The sequence below is a fragment of the Hyposmocoma kahamanoa genome, unplaced genomic scaffold (genome assembly GCF_003589595.1).
Source record: "Hyposmocoma kahamanoa isolate Upper Pololo Valley unplaced genomic scaffold, ASM358959v1 79, whole genome shotgun sequence".
NCBI classification, from domain to species: Eukaryota; Metazoa; Arthropoda; class Insecta; order Lepidoptera; family Cosmopterigidae; genus Hyposmocoma; species Hyposmocoma kahamanoa.
The window spans coordinates 9412531-9420185 of NW_020653993.1; the positions used below are offsets into that span (position 1 = coordinate 9412531).

Here is a 7655-nt window from a genome sequence, read left to right on the forward strand (position 1 = left end):
CCACTCACGAGTCCCGCGCGCCTGCTCGCCTCAGGCCCTCAACTAGACCGCTACTAAGATGCGCTACATACGCGCGTGACGAAAGCCCCGGTCACACCCTACCGGGGCAGACGAACGTGTTCGTCCCTGCAGCTAACCGCAAATCCAGTCGAGTCCATATCCAAGTCCGGGTCCGCCAGAGACGCCCGTGAAGACGTATAACTGGCGGATGGCTTGGCCCGGACGCTCGCCGTACCCTGGTCTTGCCGTCGAGCCCGCATTCTCTCCGGAAAACCCTATCTCTCGTGTCGGCAAATAAGGACTCCACACAACAGTCGAAAGCTATTTCCCTACTATTACTACATACAGCAAGGCGCTATCTGCACACGCGCAAAATCTGTGCGTGAAGTACCTTAAGACGGGTCACCCATCACTTTCTCGTACTTATTACGTTACGTGGTTAGAGGGCCAACATAACGAAAATTGTAACGTCAAACTGTTATCTATAATTCTATTAATAGAATCCTAATAATTACACATATTCATTAGGTACTTATATCGATATAATGTTCTATTTTTCATTAATTCATTAATTAGAATGATATTGAAGATTTATTTAAAAAATATATTATAAGCACTTAAATTGTTATATTTTGAACAGGTACTTTTAAATAAGGTAACCAAGGTATTTGAAATTGCGTGTCCAAGTTTATCATTACCTAGTTTGTAATTAAGTATATTCTTTTTTTAAATATCATATCAAGTCACGACACGAACAAGTCGTGCGCCTGATGGTAAGCTACACGCCTGTCTGTAACAGTTGCAGTGCCACTCAACTCTTTAAATCGCAAAGATCTGAGGGGCACTGCCACTGCGCCCGTCGCCCTACATAACTGCCTCCGTGGCCGAAAGGTTACCATGCCGTATAATTTGTAGTTGTCTATGTGTGTGTCCATGGCACCCGCGACTCAGGGTTTCCCTAGCACGGGGCTATGAGTGTGTACGCGTTATTAATATTATTATTTGACAACTCCCACGTGCATGTTAATTTCACTAGCACACCCTTTAAAACCGGAACACAGTAATCTGACATTACTGCTTGGCGGAAGAAATAGGTAGTGGCAGTACTTCTCTGGACGAACTCTTTCACAAGGACCTCTAATGCTACTGAAATAAAATTCCAAAGGTGTAATGTGTTTATTAATTAAGGACTATTTTGCAATTCTACGTGTGTAATAGACCGTCTACCTCTTCAAAGTATTACTGTGTATTGTTATGTTCAGCATTGAAACCTGTAGCTGCTATTTTTATGAGAAAACCAAAAATTTTAGCGTCAATATTTTTTTCAATTGACTTTTTTTTCTTTTTATGTACGGAACCCTAAAAATAATGTTTTCTATCAAATATGAGATGTTTTATTATTTTCTTTATTATTTTTCTTTACATACGTGCAAATTACTTGTGACGTCATAGGTACCCACTTCAAATCTTCAATACACTAATGATATTAAGTATGTATTTTAATTAAAGTTTTGTAATGAAATTAAAAGGCAAATTGAAAATTAATTCGTAAATTAATAGCTAAATTGAATTAAACTGTCCATTTGGTTATAAAATTTCACTTTACCGAAACGTTTCAAATTTCAGACATCATTCAATGATGCCAGTGTCCTATCCTGTACTAATTTTCGTCGTAATTTCAATGTTTGTAATTGCACAAGCACTTAGAACGCCAAACGAGGTGATAAAATTGTATTATTATAGCTTTATTATAAGTAGTTTTATCTTTGTCATTAGCAGCACCCCCGGTATGACCAATTTGTGGAGTCGAACTCTACAAAATTTGTTTGGGTGTTCCGGGTAGAGTCTTAGTAGTAGTATAAATCGACAAGAATTTAAGGCACGTATCGAGATAGTGGAATTGTATTATTATAGCTTTATTATAAGTCATTTTGCTTGTCGTTAGGAGAAACCCCGGTAGGACCAATTTGTGAAGTCGAACTCTACCAAATTGGTTTTGGTGTGGGTGTGCCGGGTAGTGTTGTGTGAGAACGGTTCTTTTTCGAAATCGACGGTTCGAGTACCTGTGACGGCTTAAATTTCTAATTCGCTTCGAAAGTGATCTACTCACCTTCTCTACAACCATCTCAGAAATCTGTGGTTCTTAGCTAGATAGACAAAATGTTACTCAGGTAAAACATATAATATAAAACATGTATTTACCACTATACAGAGTGTTTTTTTTTTAATGGGACAGTATGGGGAAATTCGAAACCATAGAAAATACAAGGAAATTCTTAGGAACCATTAAGTCTTTTTTTGGGAAAACAATTTTGTTTTGGTCAAGCGTTTATAAATTTTACCAACTTCTGTTGTCCCGATTCATTTCTTCCAATACAATAAAATCGTTCTTATAAGAAACTGAGTTTATCAGCGTAAAAAAAAAATTATGTAATTAATTTTGTATGAAAAATAATTTTATAGTTGACCAATTCCTGCTGTCCCGATTTTTTCATCCCATACAATGATATATATCTTCATGAAACTTAGCCGATCAGCACTAAAAAAAATTGATCCATTTTATTCATTTTTATGGACAACTCTCACTTGATCAAAAAATTTACAGTGAAAATGCCAAAATTCATTTCACAAAAAAGACTTAATGGTTCCTAAGACAGTTTCCTTGTATCTTCTGTGGCGGCGGATTTCCTCATAATATCCCATTTAAAAAATGCTGTATATCGTTATTATTTCTGGGGCTGAAAAACAGCTTCAGTGTTTAAAATCCAATATAATAATCTGCAGCAGCCACATTAGGAAATTCGTAAAATCTGCTAAATTGTTCTGTAATTTAGTTGTTAAGACTCGCACCCGTGGTGAGGTAACAAGCACTGGTCCGACTTCAATGGGATTGAAGGATTTTTTCTTTGTATTTGTTCGATTTTTGTATAAATAATAATAATAAACTAGAGGAATGTTTTCACAAAAAAATCATTGTGGTAAACACATCGATATTCAATAATAATATTGCGACAATGATAACATGAAATAAATTATTGTAAACCTATTGTACTCTATCATACTGGGTGACATTTGTTTATTGCACTATATTTTAGGACGTGATTGTATCCATTGAAACAACTAAGTTTTTACTATTAAATATCCTACACTAAAAAATATATATCTTAATAATACTTTCGTTATTTTCAAATTTTGAGAAATTAAAAAAATCACTTACTACATGTTGTAGTAAGTGAAGTAACTTTTTATTTCATTTTTTGCAGTTACAGAAAAGTGAATTAATGTCATTATCCGAAGTAGACGGACGCAGGGTGAGTTTGCCTTACATATTTATCGTTAATGAACACAAAATATTGGATGTTGTTTTTTAACACATTTTTTAACGACAATTTGCAGTTAGCCGTTGATGGTCTTGACTCTAAACCAATATATGTGCGGCGCATTCGCCAAATGTTTATTAAATTAATGATAGCGCGTAGCAGTATACTACTAAAGCCATCTAGCGGCATTCGTACCTACTAAATATACGCATTCCGTACAACTTTATTTTCGTACAGACGACAGAGGAGTTAACTCTATTTATTGCTTCAGGGAGATAGATCAGATTCGGACGTAGAGCCACATCAGAGAGAGAAAAGAGTAAGTAATAAAATTAAGCATTATAATTTTGTAACGCAACTACGGCGTAACTAAAAACAAGAAAAAAAATGATTTGGTTTTTAATTCTTAAAGCGTATGGCAAAGAGCGGTTCAAAAAATGAATAATTAAAAAAAAATTGATATTTACTAATTTTCAATTTAAAAAAAAATGTTGTGGATATTGTCACGAATGGCTACTTACACAGGAGACTCTTATGCTTGGAATGGATTAACACTAATAGGGTTATTTATGCTAAGTTTCCATGTTCTAAAATAAAATACCTTAATTACAATACCCACTTTAAGTCTCGATATCCTAAAATAAATATTTAATTTGAATCATAAACCATTTTGTCTTGTTAATTAGCACTATGTTAATATATTATATATTAATAAGAGTTAATTATCGAGTTCTTAGGTTTTCGCGATTGTTACATATAGGAAAAGAAACAATTTTTCCGGATTTAAATTGCGTATATTTGTTTTTTCAAACAAACCGACGTTTCGGGCCCTTTACAGGTCCCATGGTCACGGTTGACTGAGGTGGTACAGTCTTCAACCAGTTATGTCTAATATTGGTGCAAACCACGCAAATTGATGCAAAACATGCAAAAATGGGGTGGTTAGCATCAATTTTAGACATAACTGGTTGAAGACTGTACCACCTCCGTCAACCGTGACCATGGGACCTGTAAAATGCCCGAAATGGTTTGTTTGAAAAAACAATTATACGCGATTTAAATCCGGAAAAATTCCTAAGAGTTAATTAGTCTATTATAAAATGTATCACCATTTTGAAGACAAATAAATGAGTTTATTGTTATTATTATTAATTCCGTTTTACAGTGTGCAGCAAAAAAATTATCGGTGAGTGTCATAGACAAAAGTACAACATTTCACGTCTTCCAAATAGCTGCCTCCGTAACTGAATGGTTCTGCCACGCAGAGATCACAGATTCGACTCCCGGACCGGGAGAAATATTTGTATGGCCTACATTTATTTTTTCTCGTCAGTTTGGGTGTAGTTTGTAATTGTCTATGTGTGGTTCTATGGCAACCGCGATATAGGGTTTCCCTAGTGCGGGGCTATGTTGAGTATGTGTTTATGGCACACGGGCGTCGCTTTGTCGCGATGCCATGATTTCCATATACGTAAGTGTGGCATGTCATTATGATTTACATGTAATACATATCAGAAATATTAAAATAAAATAGTACATAATAAAAAAAAATATGATACCAATTTAGAGGATGAACAAGTCCGTAGCAGTTGCAGTGCCACTTAAAGGTTTAAATCGCAAAGATCTGAGAGCCACTGCCACTGCGCCCGTCACCCTGAGACTTGACAAATCCGAAGTGCAAAATATTTCTTTGAAATTTTATGAAAAATCAATCCAATATTTAGTTACTAAATAACTATTTGGCGTTCTACAGGTAACTTTCTTTTTAATATCACAATTTTGTAAACTGAACAAAGTAGAACAGGCTCCGGTAATAAATTCTTAAGTAGTTTTTTACAGACTTTTGTTAATTCTCGTGAAAACATGAACTAAGTTGTTGCAGCACTTAAAACAAGTAAATGGTTATAAGTTAAAATTATTAAAATGAGTTAACTGTTCTTTCACCAGCACCTTTGTTCTTCAAAACGGGAAAACAATAACGCTCATATTATCATAAATTATCAAAAAAACAAACACTATAAATCACCTTTATTTTGTAAATTGTTTAATTGTTATTATATGTCATTTATTTGCACATATGAGCATGTTTTTGTACCTGTTTAGAAGTAATTAAGTTAGTTTTTTAAGATTTTTGCTCTATTATATTATATCTTTACTTAAATAGACTGAACTCCTTCGCCGCGGATAAAGCCAAACGGGCTTTTGTGAGCGAAGCTTGTAATTAGTAAATAAGTATTTTTCCTGAATTTTGGTCAATAAAAAAATTACTACTTGGTGGCAGAACTAAGTAAGGTTGCAGGGTGGCAGTATTTCCTTGGACGAACTCATTCACAAGGCAAGAGCACGAAAAACGCATTGGAACTGCTTTGTGCAGGCGTGCCGCCTACCACCAGGTCTGGCTTCGGTCACTTGGTATCATAAAAAATACATATTGTATCTTCTAATACATTAAATATTTATATTGCGTTACAGTCACACAAAGTAAGTATGAAACAAAATATATTTTCTAAAAGAATTCTGAGATATGTGGTTTACAGGCTGTAACAAATACGATCATGGTGAAAACAAATATTTTTTTACATCATACAAATTTTTGATTGGCAATTCGTACGAGGCACTTATGCCTTTTTATTCATATTAATTATTTTATTTGTGAAAACACAGATTGTATAACAAACATATTGAATGTATATTTATACATTCCTACAGCTTAATAATTTCTTTTCATAATTATTTCTTTTATTTTTCGCAATATATTTAATTAATACAATTGCACTGTCATATTACGTCAATCAAGAATTTATTCGGTACCTTAAATTTTAATATATTAATGAATATTTGGATATGGATTAATATTTCAAGATATTTTTTTATTATTGTTTTTGTATCTGGCTATATATTGGGTGATGTGGATACCTCTAATTGGCTTACACATAAGAACTGCCTTACCAAATGTTGTCTTTTATTCTTATTTTTTCTGTATAAACTATTGGTGTTAAATACATTGTAGAGTTATTTTTTTAAAAAGGGATAAGAAGACACTACTATATCGAGGGCGTGTCTCGGACCGAACAGAAAAAGTAATTTTTAGACTGTCTAAATTAGGGCACGGTGTATATTAAGAAAATGGAGATGGCGATTAAATGGCACACTGTATATTAATAGGAAAAATTTTAGTGTATTTACAAATTCGGTGACGTTAATGTATGCCGAAAAGGTTGATCCAAAGGGGATGACTTATTTACAAGACTCACAAGACTATGTGAGATTTTAGAATGTAGAAATGGTGATGGAAGGGTTGTCACTGTACGGCCTGAATAAACTTAAAAGAAATACTAGAGGAGTGTCAAGAGTTAAAAGAACTAAAACGTGGTATGAAAACGAGGTGGTATATCAAATGAACCTTTGCCGTGACGAGAGTCTCCAAAATTAGTCGTTGCACACTTCACACAGAATTACGAACTCTGCCCGTCCCAGGCGAGGCGTTGGTAGGTAAATCCGGAGAAAACTCAGGCAGACGGTATCCTCCGCCTCTATTTAAAAAAAAATTAGCACATTAATATTAATAGCTTCGCTGAAAAAAAGACTACAAACAAGAATCCAACTTTTCTCGTCGTCGTTCTCCCAAAAAACAACCCACTTTTCTTTTTGCATTTCTTTTTCACTAGGCAGGAAATAGTTTATGTTATGTAAATGGCCGTGGATATCAATTAAATCCTCTTTAATATGAAATTATAAGGAGTCACTCCCTTTTCCTTGCAACATTATTAAAATATTAATCGTGAGCTAAAATTATTTTCTGAACTTTAACAAATATGCGTGCCAGTCATTAATGGTATCAGTACATGGCATAGTGTGTTACAAAGTAATTTGTAAATGAACGCTTCCTAAGGTACCCATATAGATGGCGCTAATCCTAACCAAAAAAGAATAGAAATCAGTGCATTAAGCGCCATCTAGTTGATTTGTTTGGTATCACTAGAAATTAGAGTAACTTTGATAAATTGCAGCATGTCAATGTAAAAATAAATTAGTTACAATTGGTACTTGTCACGACATCTGGTGTACCAATAAGTACTAAACATCCAACTAAGCGGTCTTGTATCGCTATTAGCAGACCTCTTGAGTTAAAATTGAACCATGATTATACCAAGGTTACGAGATATAAAAAAGGCTCTAAAACAACAAGCTTGGCTAATATTTCATTTGATTGTTTACAGGCCAAACTTCATAGTGTAAGTATTGAACAGTTACCAACGCCTTAGCTTCAACGTAGACGCTTGAAATCTGTTTTGCTCCAGCACACTGATTTTGATTCAAACCGGAACCGAACTG

At 34.4% G+C, this 7655-nt stretch overlaps 1 long non-coding RNA gene across 1 annotated transcript; it reads left to right on the forward strand.

Annotated features, from left to right (window-relative positions):
• Positions 1-1584: 1584 nt before the first annotated feature.
• LOC113233560 lies at positions 1585-3639 on the forward strand. The gene is made up of 3 exons (XR_003310713.1): positions 1585-1720; positions 3264-3311; positions 3592-3639. It is a non-coding gene; the product is annotated as an uncharacterized LOC113233560 (long non-coding RNA).
• Positions 3640-7655: the final 4016 nt, after the last annotated feature.